The following is a 17,135-nucleotide window of genomic DNA, read 5'->3' as shown; positions in this document are numbered from 1 at the left end:
ACTACAAACAAGCTCCACATTCTTCGCCTTGCACTCCCATCAGCTGCTTTCAGTTCAGCCCTTGTGCCCAGTTCCAGCTTAGTCTCCCTCCATCTCCCCATGGACCATCTGCTAAGGGGTGGTGGTTCTCCTCCCTGCCTGCATATTCCATCACTGTATCTCTGCATGCAGAGCAGTGCCGTCAACCAGCAAGCCAAGAGAAGCACAGGATTATTTGTGTTGCCAATATCCACTGGCAGCAGAGTCACGCTAAAGCTCTACTTTTTGTTCATGTGTTGATTAGTTTGTCATGGTGAACACCCAGGTTGATTTGTGGAAACCATACCTCTGAATCATTTTTGATATCATGGAATGGAGAGGGAGGGAAAAAGGTAATGTGGGACAGGATATGGAGACAGAATTTCCATCTATTAGCTGTGAAACTTTGAGTCAGTTAATATCCCAGGAATTCAGTCCCCTCTGGGGTAACTCAGAATCACAGCTGCTACCTCATCTCAGTTACAATGACTAAGATGATGGATGGAAGGGTCCAGCACGGTACCTGAAACACAGTTGGCACCCAATAGGTGTTCCTACAAGAGGAAAGGGCAGATGAGAATTTGGGACAAAAACAAGGCCCATTATACCTATTCTATCTGATGTAGTGTAGGTGTGAATTATGTTTAGCCTGGGATTATATTTTAAGGATATCAACAGTAAGGCAGGTTGCTCTGACCCAGTCAAAGAGAATTCTCTGATCTGAGAGTGATTAACCAGAAGTGAATTAGCATTTACTGAGCTCCTATGGCACATCAGCCAGGTTAGCAAGCCTTTTATATATGTTTAATTTCACATTCACAACTACTCTGGTGTAGGTAGTAGTGTTTCTCATGTTTATGACCTTTAAAAAATATGGCTAGACGAGGTTCAGTAAACTGCTTGCATCCACAGTTATTAAACATCAGAGAGAAGACTTGCAACCAGGTCGAGGTGATTCTAGAGCATTTCTACTCTTTCTGAATCATTGAGATATCTCTCCTAAAGACTTCCCATGAAGTCACTCATCAACTTTCGTGAAGACTATTATTGTCTAAAGTCCTCATGCATCACTATCCCTTTCTATATCCCAATAGATTATCTCATTTCATTACTAGAGAAGGCAGCAAATGTTTATAAAACTCAAGTCTATATCTTTGAAATTATGTTTTGAAATGTCTGAAAAAACCAGGAATACCCTGAGAATAAGTGTAATGACTCCCCGTAGAGACTCTTTAGTAGTCACCTAAGTACCTAGAATTAGTACAAGTCAGCTCACGATGGGAGCCAGGGCTGCTTCTGGCTGGCTCGGCGCCTTTGGTCTTGGTGGCTTTGGTTCTTGGAGTCGGTCTGAAAGGTAACTTTGATTTCTGGAAAGCTGAATTTCCTCTCCTCACTTGCTGCAACAGGGAGTTGGTAGAACCTGTTTACAGCAAGACCTGGCAGGGTGCAGCCTTCAAAAACTGGCTCATCTATAAGGAAATAGTAAGTAAAAAATACGGATAAAATGATGACATTCTTTAAGAAACAGCTTTAGGTCCTTGAAAATTATTATTTCTGTTTGCCTGCAACTGTAAAAATGAGTTTCAGGTAACAGCTTTTCTTTTATATGGTACATGATAAATGACCATTTAAAACATTGACTCATCCACCAACCGAGGTATAAAAAAACATAAAAACTTACTGTGCTGAAAGGGAACTTGAAGACTGAAGTCACCTGATTCTTCAACCTGGTGATTACACCATGGGGATATTCATTTGTCTTTACTTCAGCTCTGGAATTGTGTAAAATATATTTTCCCAGCCAAGAAAATCAAGCCCTTTAGCTCCTACACATTATATATTTTCCTTAACCCTGTATATGTGTTTTTCATCCAAGTTAGTATATCCTCTTGGACTTTGAAAACTGTGATGTTAAGTCAAACTACCCATTAAAGCACCCGAGAGAAGTGGGAATACCTTTCTTTGCATACTTATTTGCCAAAAGAACATAAAAAATTTTACTCCCTTGTAAGGGTTAGGTCTGTCATAGCCTGGGCTGGGAGGTCACAGTCAATGCAGAGATCAATTCAGAAGAACCAAAGCAAAGAAAAAAGAGACACAAGTTCAACAGGGGAAAATATTTCTGTAAGCACTTATTACTATTTTTAACTCTTTTCAAAAATAAATATGATCACAGAAATAAATATCCCGTGTGCAATGTGCACTTAACCTCAACACTAGCAATATAATGTCTTACAATTAAAATGTTAAAAACAGAGAAGAGGAAAGAGTGGAAATGGGAGGAGAGAATGTAAATTTTTCTGGCATCAAGGGAGAGGGAAATCTGACTTTGAAAATTTCAACAAGTATTTATCTGGCAGATTACACAATTTATAAAATTCGACCAATTCAGCGTCTTCCTTTCTTAGGTTTAGGTGCAAGTGCTATGGGATTAATATTTTGGCTTTAGATAAGTGTTACTCTCCCCCTGCCCCAGCCAGAACAGGGTAAACTCTTTGTCAAATCTCTTCTTTCCCCCCATTAGTATATGGATTTTAAATGGATTTCCAAAACATGAAATAAGTGCTATTGGGGAATTAATGCTAACATTCACTTTTACTCTGTTGATTCCATTTCTTAAATAAGAATGGAAATATATACTTCTACCTGGGTATTAAAATATGGTGGAACTAACCCCCCAATCCTATCCTCAAAGATTAACTACTTATTTTCCCTTTTAGGTGCATCCTTAACTTTAATTAAACAACATTTTTATAAATCTATTTGCATATAAACAAACGACCACATTTGCTGTAACAAATGACCACAAACTTAAATGCTTAAAGCAACACTTTGTTATCTGTAGAAGTCTCTAGGGGCTAAAATCAAGGTGTCAGCCTTTTTCCTGGAGGCTCCGGAGAAGGACGTTTCCCGCCTTCCTTGGCTTGCAGCCCCCTCGCTCCACCTTTGAAGCCCAAAAGCACTAGCCGAGACCTTCTCAGGCTGTATCACTCTGACCTTCCGCTTTCTCCCATTTTCAGTGACCTTTGTAACTATAAACAATTGAGCTCGACCAGATTGTTCAGGATACTCCCTTTAATTTAAGGTCAGCTCATTAGCAGCAACCTTAATTCCTTCCACAACCTTCATTCCCTCTTTGCAATGTACAGTAACATATGTACAGGCTCTGGGGATATGGTCATGGACATCTTTGAGGGACCATTATTCTGTTTAATATATATATCAATATATATATCAGACATATATCACACATACAATAGAAATGCTAAACTCTAAATACTTTTTATGTTGTTACTTTTAAAAAATATGTGCTTCTAAATTTAAAAAAATAATAAAATGTTATAAAAATATTAGATGCTTGTAGCTGTGTTTTAGAACAAGAAGCTTCACATTTAGAAAGGTTTGAATTTCTTTTAGAAATATGCAAACTTCACCTTCTCTTTTTGTCCGTACTTGGTGTGTTTTTTGTGTGTGTGTTTTTTTTTTTTTGGTCCTCTTTGTTGCATCCTCAGGGTATCTAAAACTTAAATTCAGTCCCCCAAATTCAATTTCCACAATTGGTTATCAGGCTTATATGTAAATACAGCCAACAGTCACTCTCAATCATTTCCCCGTTGAGTTCTTTCTTTTCATTCTTCTTTCTGTTGCCTTGGATTAACCTTCCTATATTTCTTTATTTCAAGATGGGGTCACAGGTGTTGTACTTCCCGAGTCCTTGTGAGCTTAGAAATATCTGGTTTTGGTCCTTTACCTGGATGGTGAGCACCTTGGGTCACACTTTCCTAACAGTAGGACTTTGTAGACATTATTCTAGAGTCTCCTGGAAATGAGCGTTGCTTGGAGAAGTCTGAGGTTAGCATGATTTTTCTATGTGATAGTTTGTTTGCTTTTCTGTCTAGATGACAGAAATCTTTTAAAATATATATTTAAAATTACTTAAAGTTTAATATTTTAATGTGGCTAAATTTTTATCATTTTTCCCCCTAGAACATGATATCTTTGTATACACTTAATCAATTTTCCCCTTAATTTCAGGGAAAGTTTCTACTTTTACATTGTGGAACTCTATTCTAGGATGCTTATTATAGATTACATAAAATCATCTTTACTTTCACTTTTTTATAGCACCTTATTTATAATTGCTTTTATTTCTTTGCCTTTTCCTTCTGCACCTATTGTGAAAATCTTAAGACTTCTCTATTTCAGGAACTATAGCATGACTGTGTTTACAAGTCTGGGGATGGGTTTCTAGAAACGGGGAGGCTAAACTGAGGTGACCAACATAAGGGGGCGATGGCATAGTGCCTTAGAAGCTGTGCTCCCATGTCAACATTGAACTATGCTTAGTTCTTTATAGCTTATAGAGCAAAACATCTCGCTTATCATTCACACAGTTTTAAGTAGACAGGGAAATATTATTCCAACTTTTCAGGTTTGTAATCAGCTGAATCACTCTCCTATAATTAGAATACTAATGTCAATATAGACAGCATTATGGTTTAGCTCACTCAGTCTTTTCTCCCTCGCCCACCTCCACTATAAAATATCGTTTTCCCAGCAATCCTTGCTGAGGTGGCCATGTAACATATTTCAGACTGATCAAGAAATTCTGTTGCAGGCACGGATTTGGGGAAAGCTTTTCTGATAAAGCAATGGGTGTGCTGATATTTCGGTCTCCCCCATTCTTACCCTCGCATAAAACCAGTGCCAAGAGATGTGGGCCAGGAACAATTCAGTTGATATTAGCCCTAACATGGTTGTGTCATGGAATCAATGACATCAGCTGCCTGCCTATCTCTAAACCCCTTATTCCTCAAGAAAAATAAGTCTTTCTTTCTCTAACCAGTATTGATAGTATTTTATATTACTTGTGGTCAAAGCATTCCTAATACTATCAACTAATAATAATGGAAATGCAAGGAGATGATTTAAGGTCAATATTATGTATAATTTTATCTTAAATTTAAATAACAAAAAAAATATTTATCAAAGAACTTATATGCATATAAGCGTAGCCCATGTACAAAGATAGTGTGGAGAAGGCATGGGGAGGGGGAGGGGACAGGGTGGAGGGGGCCAATGGAGAGAAAAAGGGAGACATCTGCAATACTTTTAACAACAAAGATTAAACCTATTAAATATAATAAATGACAAAGAAATAGTTTAAATGTTATAACTACTATTTTTATCCTGATAATTAAGATTAAGTTACCTCCCATAAGGAACTGGGACCTCACCTGGGAAGAAAAAGTTTTAGTTTTTAACTCATGGGCAAGTATTCAACATAAATAGTTCCAAGAAGAAAAATTAATATATACCAGTTGAAAGTAAAATATTAGTTTAATTCATTGTGTTTCCTAGTAAACCAGAAGGATAAGAATGACTGAAAATTCTTTGTGTACAAATCTAAATATTTTTCCTGATTTGCAAGGCTGTGCTAGACACTGAATGATTATTTTCATTTACATAGTATGAGCAATTCACTTTCTCATACATTTTCAAAGTCTACCTACACAAGAGATAAGAATTATGTTGTTTTATATTAAAATTGATACAATTTCATGAATCATTTTCATTGACTGATGATTTATAAACTATTCCCCTTCTGGAAAACCTCATTATTTTTGAAGCCCTGACTACTTTCCAAAAATAAAAAAATCCTAACTTATTAAGTATCCTACCATGTTGTGCCAATTTACAAGTTATGGGTGATATGGGCAAATCTTTTAATTGGTTTTGAATTGTGCAGTTTGCCTCAGAACTACATAAACATTAAATAAGTCAGAGACTAAATGAAACCTTATAACGCAGCATACCAAAATTGTTTAGGCAAGATTTTTTCTTCTTCTGGATAATCAGATAATTATACATAACTAGTCATCATTACTTCAAACAAATTATGTTCTGTTGAAGCATGAAAGAGGTTTCCTGGCACTATTTTGAGTTCAACTAATCTGATTGACACAATAGGTGTCTGTCGGCAAAACCTGTTTATTGGTGTTGTGATTTAGTTTATACACCATGTGTAGTTGTTGCTCTGTAGTAAGCCCTTCTTAATTATATCAGTTTTCAAATAAATATTTGTATCTTTTATTTTGAAAAATCACAGGTTCAGTAAACTTGGCAAATGAGTGCATATTTTGAATACAGAATGCTTTGTCCTATATTCAGTGCAGATTATCTGTAATAATACACTGCTTCGTGAGACAGCACTAGTGAAGAAAAGAGGGCCAGCAGTTGTTTGCTGTGCATTTAAGTACTTAAACAGAGGAGTCACTCTGCTTTCAGGCATTCTTGCCTGACTAACTGGCTGGAGCCAAATGGTTTGGAGTGAGTGCTGTGTCATGCCAATCTAGAGCATTAGTGTGGTTTGCGTGGCGGAAGAGTTTGTGTTGGGAGGAGGAGGGATTCTTTGGCTCTGTCTACAAAGATTAAGTGAAATGGAAAACTGAGGCATTTATCCAACTAATTCTGGCTAAAAGAAAAAAAGAAGTGCGGTCAATTATTCAAATAGTTATAGATGGTAATGGAGTTCAATGGGTAAGTACTGCACTGTCTTCCCATTTTCTACAACTGGGATTGTTTCTGTGTTTCTGTAGAATGAGCAGAACACCAGGAATGCCCTCATAGAGCATCACCTAGGGGGCTGTCAAAGATAAAGGGACAGCAGGCCTTTGATCTCTCGTTGCTTAAAGGATTTAGCACATCTAGGAAGGATAATGATAACCTACTTCCACATTATAGAGTGTACACCTAAGAGATCAGCCTCCTTTGGACACTTTTTAAGAATGATACTCTGGATTTATAAGCTAATTATTGTGACTTTGGATATGCTAAGTTAGTAGACAGTGGCATTTTGGGGGCATTTTTTATTATAATAAAATCAGATACACACTAGTCAAATCTCAGGACAATAGATTATGCTCACCTTTATTTGAGTGTTAGATAGTTCTTACTTCCAGAATTATATTGCAATAATTATATGTATGCTTCCAAAAGTTAAAATTATGCCATCAGGAAAAAACAGGGCAGTTAAAATATAACAAATTAAAGAAAATATCATAAAGGAATTACAGGCTGTTAATCACTCAGCAAATATTTATTGGACAAATCTGGGTCAAAATTTTTCTTTTATATTATCTTCTAATTTTTATAAAGCACACTTATTGGATAACTGTTTTACTGCCAGGATCAGTTATTAAAATCTGTCCTTTCCCTGCTAATTTCAATGCCATTTCTGTTATAAATGAACTTTGCTTGCAAATATGGGCCTTATTTATGTGGGTTTCTTATATGTGTAAGTTTTTCTTCTGGTCCATTAATCTATTTGCCTACCCCTGTGGCAATATTACCTTCTTTAATTTATATAGCTTTATAATAATTTTTGATATCTGAAAAGGAAAGCCCCCTCACTTTGTTTTTCTTCTTCAGTAGTATCTATCATTTTAGAATTAGTTTACAGGTTAAAAATATTGTAGAAATGTTCTTTTATTTTATATTTTTATTAACTATAGTTGGTATACAACATTATATTAGTTACATTAGTTTCAGGTGTACAATATAGCGATTCAACGTTATTTTTATACCTTACAGTGTAAGATGTATCTTAAGTCACATTCTTTATGACAAATTGTTTTTCTGTGCTCCAAGTCGAGGTGATTTTGTATAAAGCTGTTGTTCTAGAACATTCTGTTAGCTCATCATTGACTATATTGTGAAGCTAATGACGCTGAAGTTTCAGGATCCCTGACTTATACATGCCTCTCCCAAAGAACCTTTTCGTCTCACTTTAAAAAACACACACCTTAATTAAATTAAATTAAATTAAGTTCCTCAATGAAATAAAACTCACTTTTTTACTTATCTTTTATTTATCATTTTATATATTTTTCAAAAGTGGGTCTCCCAAACTGTATGAATTTCAGGGCCCACAAAACCTGAATCTACCCATTTTATCACTTTATTGAATAAAGAATACATATTTCCTCATCTCTTTGACTTATCATGTCCCTCAACTTTCATTAAAGAAAGAAACAAACAAAAAAATGCAACTTTTGATTCAGTTGTCCTTGTAGAGAAACACATTTCAAAACGGCTCTGACTTGTTAAACCCACAGGACAATGTTATTGTTATATAAGGCTTTATGATTCCTCACCCTCTAAACTTCAAACTTTCTCTATTTAGCCCTTGTCCTTAGAAGAAATAAGTGATCACTATAATGACTGTAATGTTACAAGGTGTGATAGCACTAGTGAGAAAAAAAAAGTAATGTTTTAATTCATTTTCCCAGTTTTGAGTGAACAGTCCTACCACCATCACATAGTACCTTATACTTTCAAAAACATTTATGTATAGTTGAATTTAGAAAGAGATTTATTCAATTGCTTCATGTCATTTGAAAACTATGAAAACACAAGTAATTGTTAACTTCCAAATAGTCTATGTATTCTGTATTGTTTTTACATTAAAATTATAGTTACATATATACATATTGACTATGGCTGGCCATTTCTAGGAATTGGGGTATTTCTGTCAAAGAAAAGCAGCCTATTTTAAGATTTTATTTTACATATTTTATTTTTATTTTGAGGGGAATCCAAATATCTACACCATGAACTTAAATTCCCATAGCTGCCAGAACTGACAGAGAATTAGCAAGGCAGAGCCAAGTTCACGCAAGACTGTCTAAGGAGCTCTTATAGCTAAAGACAAACCAAAATATTGACTAGTTCTTCTCAAAACAGCATGTATAAGTTGTGGCTGAAATAAGCCTGATGTAAGAAAGAATACAGATGGCAGTATAATCATAGGCTGGGTCTACACGGTGCCAAACCACCCATTCAGAAGTGAAAAACTCAGTCGATCAGTTGGTGGTTTTTGTCTACATGCCACCAAGCAACAGGCTTGACGGATTTCTTCACAAAACTGACTGAGCTTTTGACTAGACTTGAGCAGATGTTTTATCACTATGTAGATTCAGCCTAAGTTGTCAAATCTATAACTTAAATAATTCCCTCTATGAATGATGAATGTATTTCCTACATCAAAACAACCTGAAAGTGTTATACAAAGACCATTTGTGGTTTTCCATTCATCTTAGGGCCTAGTTTAATGTGTGTGCTTGGCACAGATTAAAGTAAGAATGACAGGAAACAGGGTCTCTCTACTTACATTCCTATCTTTAATATTTCATCAATTCACTTGATGGCTTTGCAACTCAAATATCCACTGAAAAGTAACTAAAATTTATTTTACTTTCTTTTCTTCTTTACTCACCAATTTCTCTGGTACATGCAACCTGTGTGTGATGAATGTACCAAATCGCTACCAAAACTTACAGTGCCTGCTTTTGACATGTCTTCTATTTCTTCAAAAAGGGTCTCTTTCACTAAAAGACAGATCACAAAATCTGCCAAATATTTCATGATTAAAAATAAAAGCAATCCAAAATGACACTTTAAAAATAAGTTCTCTATGAGCAGAGATCTCATTTCTTTGGTCTCTGTTGTGCCCCAGCACCTATGACAACTGGGGCTGCAATAAATATTTATTAAACAGATCACTAAAAGTATTGTAGTATATATCATTTTTGTAGCCATTGACCACCTGTAGCCTGGTAAGAAGGTATTGGTGGAATAAGGACTTCAACTCACTCCCCTCCTGTCCTACGAATGTACTTCCCATACTTCCGTTGCCTAAAGCCAACTGGAAACTAGAAGTCAAGGGAATCTGTTAAGAACAGAGATGGGTGGAGAAAGGTTGGGAGTGGGTCTAGAGTGAGGCAAATATAATATCCACTTTCACCTACTGCTGTCCTCTGTGCAGTCACTGGGGATAAAAAGCTTGGCGTACATTATAGTACTTCTCATAATTTTCACAAATACAAGCATAAAAATTACATATTTATGTTTACATACACATGTGTGTATATGTATGTAGTCAGTAAGTGATTGATAGATAACTGACAGGTGATGATAGATACATAGATAGAGAGATAGAGAGATAGAGAGATAGAGAGATAGAGAGATAGAGAGATAGAGAGATAGAGATAGATAGATAGATGATAGATGATAGATAGATAGATAGATAGATAGATAGATAGATAGATAGATAGATAGATAGATGTATATAGATAGATATAGATATAGATAGATAGATGATAGATAGATAGATAGATAGATAGATAGATAGATAGATAGATAGATAGATATAGATAGATAGATGTATATAGATAGATATAGATATAGATAGATAGATGATAGATAGATAGATAGATAGATAGATAGATAGATAGATAGATAGATAGATAGATAGATAGATATAGACAGATGATAGATAGATGAAAATGTTCAAAACCTGGGGTTAGGATAGTTTATTTCCTACATCTCTTGAAGATGTTGTGCCAAGTAGTCTTTAAATTTCTTTCCAGCTGCATTATTCATCAACATGGACTAATGTGAATGCCTTGGAAGGCCATTTACTGTTAAAAAAAACTACAACTTCTTAATTAAAAATGTAAAACATATTTTTGGAGAAGCTAGAAAATACAGAAAACTGTAAATGAGAAGCACACATCTCATAAATGATGCTTCTGGGAATTATATTTTTCTCAGCCTCACAGGCAGTTGTCAGGAAAGAGGATGGTTTTCTGGGTCCATCTCTAATCAGTTCCGTTCTTTCCAATTTCTGTGCATCTTCCTTCCATGATTTTTTATACGCCGTCAGTTGTCTTTTTTTCATGAACAAAAGACAGGCAGAAAAATAAATGAGGGAAAAGCAAAGGACGCCACTCTGGGAAAGCCTGTCTAGAAATGGGTACTGCATCAGCGCCAGTATCTTCCGAAGAACAGAGCGCTTGCCGCCAGGTTCCCTGTGACGTGCTCTAGGGTATAATCTCTCCGTGCCCAATGCACGGGTCCTTTGCAATGTTAACAGTGGGCTGATGGGGAAACTGTACTTTTATCTTCATAAATGTCTATATTTTATTATGTTTTCAGCTAAGCACTGGATGGAGAATGACTTAGCCCAAAGATCTCTTTCCTGCGTGTGGGGATTTTTTTTACCTTCTCCTTAAAACCAGAAAGGGAAACTTTCTAAACTTACTCAAAGGATGTGGGAACTATTTCTTCAAAGCTCTGAATATCCTGAGACTGATTTTTTTTTTAAATAAAACCCATCCAAATGGGAGAATGAAAAGGATTGGAAAAAAATCATAAAGTATTTATTTTCAAGTTGGCTAAAAAATTCTGTTTGGTTACACAGAAGCAAACATCCCATCGTCATTCCCCACCACCCAAACCCAGCCCCGACGACTAAAGAAGATAGGCCCAAACACTTTTTCTATATGATGTAGGTCCTTCTTTGATATATTATGTTAATGATATACACAGGTCAGGGCTATAAATATAGAGCAAACTCTCACGACTACCATGAAATCATTTATCTGAACCTCATGCTAAAACAAAGTATCGTAGGCCTAGAGGAAGAAAACATTAGATTCCATTACAACTCTCTTATTGATCTAGTTATTCAAACTTACCTCACTGAAAAAAGAAAATTTAAAGCCGTGATGCTGCCATATACGATCTTTGCTCAATGAGAAAGGAACTAAATAGAGCTGCTTTAATATCAAATGGGGGCAATTCTTGCTTTTACTTTTCCCAGGAATTTTATTCCCCAGAGTAAAGTGTTAGTAGATGTGGGATGTCTCTATTGATTAAGTCAGTGTGCTCTGACTCACAGAAGGCAAAAGAAGTGCCAGTGCTTTCACGACACAAGGACACATTATTGAGACTGCTGTCTACGGCTTTCTCACAACTGTTAGGCAACTTTTACAGAAAAAACGAAAAGCCTTTACGCCCGACGTGAAACCAATGATAACAGTAAGAGAGCTGTAATTGACATGAACTCTTCTTCCTCTTAAAGTGTGACTAGATCTTATTTAGTAATCTTTTACCATTTGAGAAACTGGGTGAAGATTTTGTTTCCACAAAAGAATGAGCTGAGGTACAACGTGATTTTAAGTTGGGACAAGGAAATCTCTTGAGTTCTATCTTGAATATTTTGGCCAAGTTGATACACAAAAACTAACGGGAAGTGGAAGTAATTACCCTTAAAAGTCAAGAAAATAAAAAGTAAAATGTCTTCACATCCATTATAGGATGCTGTCATAACCCATTGACGGTTTGTTTTATTTTCTTGGTTACAGTGACTTTGCATTCTTTGGAGTCCTTTAACTAATTGCCTTGATTTAGCACTTTACAGGCCTAAACAGATAATTAGTTAATAAGCTTATATTAAGCATCTATTCTGTATCATATTTGAAATTTTATGAGTGAAGAGTCTATTTAACTTCAAGATGTGCCAAGGTGCCAAACAACTAGATTTTAACAGAAAGAGAGCACGTATCTATAAAAGATTTAATAGTCATGGCCCTTACCCAGTGTTTTTTTGGTGTGTTTTTTTTAAGTTAAAAATAAAACTCTTATCTCATGGCACAATCATCTTTGTTCCTAACTCAAAATGCATTGAAGAGAGTGGGGTGTTTGGGTCAGGTTTTCGTTCACTTAAAACCTTTGCGGATCATTTTAAAACTCTGGGCATGCTCCTTGGTAGCTGCTCAGTGGTTCTGTGCCTACAGACTGGACTCCTTGCTGAACACCTGGGTACAGTCTCCTCATTGGGTAGCCAGGACCTGGCACAGGGAGTCACACGAAACTTCCTCATCTTCTGAGACCTCGGGGGTCCTCATTGGCTTCTTCCAAATTCTTATTTTGTCCTTAGCATTGGAGAGGAGTGAGCATCATAGGAAGAAACCCAGAAGATACAGGTTTTGCCTGGGTGAGGAGAGGTGCATGCTCGGCCCAGGATATTATTTTCTCCATGTAAAAGAAATGCTGCGTGACAAATAATGAAAGAATACCAACCTCTGGTCCCTACTAATAGAGATAGTGTCACATGAACAGAGGTAGCCTTTAAACCTCAGAGTTTCTCCAATACTAGCCCATATTTTTCTCAATTTTCACTACTTTGGATACCATCTCTACTGAAGTATAATAAGAGGGGAATTCAAAGGGACTACCAGTTTAAAAGAAAAAAAAAGTAAAAAAAAAAAAAGGCCTAGAGAGGGGGCACCGCTCGGCATCAGGTCACCGAGTGTATTCATTATTTGTTCCCATTACCATGTTATGTCTTAATTACTCTGGTTTGGCTTCCCACCCGGGGTCACTATGTCACAGATGGTTTTCTGCCCATCCCTAATTAATAAAGCCTCATTTAGTATCCAAGTTTATTGTAATAAAACCTCTGTTGAGGGATACTGCAGAAATAAAGAGACATAAAACAAACCAGAAATTATCAGAGTTGCTCTAGCAGTAACCTTGCACCAGGGAGGCCCTTGGTTCAGGCCGTCTCTGGGTTACGTTTAACCCGGAAGGATGTCTGTTTGATTTCACTTGGAATTTCTGGCATAACTGGTCAGTGGTCAGGTTCCTCCCAGAGGAAGAAAAGTGACAGAGGTTCCTAAACACTCTCCATCATTTCAGACTTTTAAAAATGGTTATTTATTCATGCTTCTAGCACTTAAATTACTATTATTTCACAACACAAAAGGAAAAACTTAATGCTTTCAAATGACAATGCAAAAAAGCAACAGGCATTCATCAAATGGCATTATTTTGTTTCTGTGGCACTGTTTCTTTTGGTATTTGGACACACCCAATAAAGACAAATTATGCGACAGCCTTTTCTAACTTGTTAAATATGATTCCAGCCAATAAACTTTTATAAATTAAAAAAGCCCCACTGCAAACATCTCAGCACTAATATGTATAAGTACCTATCTCTGTCTCTGTCTCTCTGTCTCTCTGTCTGTCTCTCTCTCACACACACACCCCCACACACACCCCGATTCTATTTATTAAAATCCACACAGCTTCTGAACAGATAGTTCATCTGTGTTTTATCAGGTGTCTCTATAATTAAAGCTTATTGTAAAGTGAGATATTATTGGTATACTTTATTACTTGTCTAGGAGAGGCTGAACAAAGTAAGAGGCATAAATGAATTCAGTTTTACAGTAGTTTGTTTAAAACAAATGTCACTACTTACACGCACATACCTAATTATCAGTTCTTACGCATTCTGCCAAATATCAAACCTATAGTTCATAAGCCACACACAAGACAGGCAGTAAATATATTCCCCTTAATTTAAAATTTTATTGCAAAATACCCTCCGCACTACGTTAACCTACACTAAATCACTCTGCACCCTCAGCTTTAGTGGTGTTTACCTACTTCTGATTCAAAAAGGAAAAACAGTACTAATTCCTATTTCTAGAGATCTACTGTAATAAAAGTTTAAAAAAAGAAAAGAAAATGACTGTATGTAAGGAAAGGGTTCAAAACAACGGCACAGAGGGTTGACTGCAACCACAACAAGGGGGACCAGACTGAGCCAAGGCACTTTGTTTTTCGGTGTGGTTCCCCAAGGTTCTGTGTCACAAACAGCAGGGTTGCTGTGCACATTCCCGTATACTTTAGAGGCTCCCACGGCAGCCACACAAAAATTAACATAAAGATGAAGGCTCTCGCCGATGAACTGGGCAGTTGGTTTGAATGCATTTAGGCTATTGAGGCTCTATGTACAAATTTTCTATTCAAGCACATGTCCGTGAAGGCCAGCCCACCCTTCTCACAGTGGGGAAATTCTCTCCGGGGAGCAGATTCCTATGAGGAGAGGCCACTGGTGGGGCCTCCTCCCAGCTACAGGCAACTGTCTTGCCATCAACCTGAAGGAACAACTTCTCAGAGCCTCAGCCCCAACAGAGGCCCCGTCCCACTGAACCCACGATTCCTCACAGGTGCTTTATTGTCTTCCAGCAGATACCGTTTATTAGCATGGCAGACAATGGGACGTGGCGAAGACGGACGGGGCGGTCATGTTCCATTTGCCAGCGTGAATTATCTCCGGATCCTGTCCTCTGGTCCTGGTGGGCTCTGAGTGCCCCATTTTGAAAAAGAGTCTGAAGCCATTAGAACAAAAAGCACTGGAAGGGCTTGGGCTGTTAAAGGCTACATCTGGACTCAGCAACATGCATACTAATAACATCATTACGGCCGAGTGGTTTGGAGAGCGTGTTTACTTTGTTGTGGTTGCTGTCACCTTCTAGAGCTGAATTGTTAATATGTGGTTTTAAATTCAAATAGCACACAGGGCTAATTTTCTTGTATTTGCCCAAAAAATTAGGTTACATAGTTCACCTAATTCTCCCTCCACTTTTTCATGTGTGGGTGGTACTCCTTGTAGAGAGTACTTCTTTTCCATGACATTGAACTTGAACCTGACTGACCTTTCTATAATGAGTGAATTGAAAACATCTCCCTTTGGAATGTGGCTTGTAGATACTGGCTACGCCAGTTTTTCTGCATTTGATGAATTAAAGGGGCAGAGTCCTTTTCACAGACCTAGACCAGAGGAGTTATTAACAGAAAACAAAAAGAGAAAAGAAAACAAAAGAGACAGCGGGGAAGGAAAGAAGGAAGGAGCTTTTAAAAGCCTTTGCAGAGGTACTGTTCCTAACCAGAAATCTTCTATTAATTTTAACAAAAGATGATTAGGTGAAGGTTTCAGTTGTTTTGGGTGTGTTTGTTATTTTCTTTTCTATTTCATTTAAATATTTAAGGAAGTCCCTGCCCCTTTAAAGTGCTATGTATTTTAACAAATGCTTAAATGCCAGATTCAGATACTTATATCTCTCAACTCAACTCAGATATTCTGTCCTTTCTACTCATTGTTCTCAAATCAGCCCTCTCCCAGGCCCCCCCATCACAGTTAAATGGAGAGACACTTGAGAACAGACCTACTGAATAATCAGTTCATAGATTTCTTCTCTTATGTGTTCATAGCCCATGGATTCATGCTTCTTCATTTTTTTAAGGGGGGAAAGTACAGAATTGATGGAAGACAGCTGAAAACAGTCAGCAGCGGAAAGTCCAGCACTACCAGCATCTGATCTTAATCATAATATATCCTCTGTCTGGTTTGTCAAAATCTATCACTCAAGAACACCTTCAATGGACAGTAATTTGAGGTGTGGCTTATTAGATCACACGATCTTATGAATAATAAAAAGTTATGGAAAATTGCATCCAGGCCTGCTATCCAATTTTCAGTGGTGTCACCCACTTTATAGTAAGGCAGCATGTTTATGCATGATTTCTGTTTCATATGTATTGACTAGATCATTTTCTCTGTTGTCCTGAGAATTGATGACACACACTGTATTAAGAATGATGACCTCCACAAGGGGTATAACACTTCCTCTAGATTACACTATTGTCAAAACATATTGAAATTTTCTTTACACATGTTACTGCCGTATTTTTCTGCCTGAAAGACCCTGTTAAAGTGAAATCTTGTATTTTTTTTTTTTTTTTTTGCTAAATAAGATCCAAGAGGGACAGGTGTCGAATTTTCCTTCCCTCCTAATACTTTTGTGGAATGACCAATGAAAAATAATAACATCATCCTTCAAAACAATCCCTGTCAGGACGATGTCAACCCTTCAGGGCAATTTTGATAACCTTTTTGGAGGAATTTGCAAGATATAACTTCCTTTTGCGTGCTTAAAGGTATTACTGTGTAGGAGCCAAGGAACTCCATTATGTATGGATTCTAATATTTGGATGGATAATAGGCAGCTGACGGAAATTCAAATAGCAAAAAGCTTCAGTGAAGATTGTTTTCTCTCCCGGTTTCCCTGACAGCTCTCACTGAGGGCGCTGTGAGGAGTCCTCGCGGCCCCCGCCCCCACAGGCACGGCTCCTTTTTAGGATCTACACGGAGCTCCGCTTGCCGTGATGTAACACCACTGCCGATTCGCGGGCATGTGAAAATAGTGTGCAATATTGCTTTCTCCTCGCACCGGATCAACGCGGGACCCAGCCTCTGTGAGAACATGACTCTTTGTGGTCAATGACACCACACAACACAGGTTGGAATGTCTTTGGGAGGGGGGGGATTGTGAGTTCAAAGCAAATTAGGTGATTGATCCCCCCCCAAAATTTCCAATTATTTTTTAAAACATCCAAAGACCAGTAATCAAAAATGGCTA

General features: G+C 37.1%; 1 long non-coding RNA gene across 1 annotated transcript in view; it reads right to left on the bottom strand.

Moving 5' to 3' along the window:
- The window catches only part of LOC107528691 (uncharacterized), a 31,153-nt gene that overhangs the window by 10,617 nt on the left and 3,401 nt on the right, over nucleotides 1-17,135 (bottom strand). The window contains exon 2 of the long non-coding RNA XR_015715523.1: nucleotides 1,270-1,487. This is a non-coding gene — a long non-coding RNA (uncharacterized LOC107528691). The remainder of the gene's footprint in view (nucleotides 1-1,269; nucleotides 1,488-17,135) is intronic.

The sequence above is a fragment of the Miniopterus natalensis genome, chromosome 13 (genome assembly GCF_054644295.1).
Source record: "Miniopterus natalensis isolate mMinNat1 chromosome 13, mMinNat1.hap1, whole genome shotgun sequence".
Lineage (NCBI taxonomy): Eukaryota > Metazoa > Chordata > Mammalia > Chiroptera > Miniopteridae > Miniopterus > Miniopterus natalensis.
Note: the sequence above shows the minus strand (reverse complement) of the source record. Positions and strands in the feature narration are given on the sequence as shown.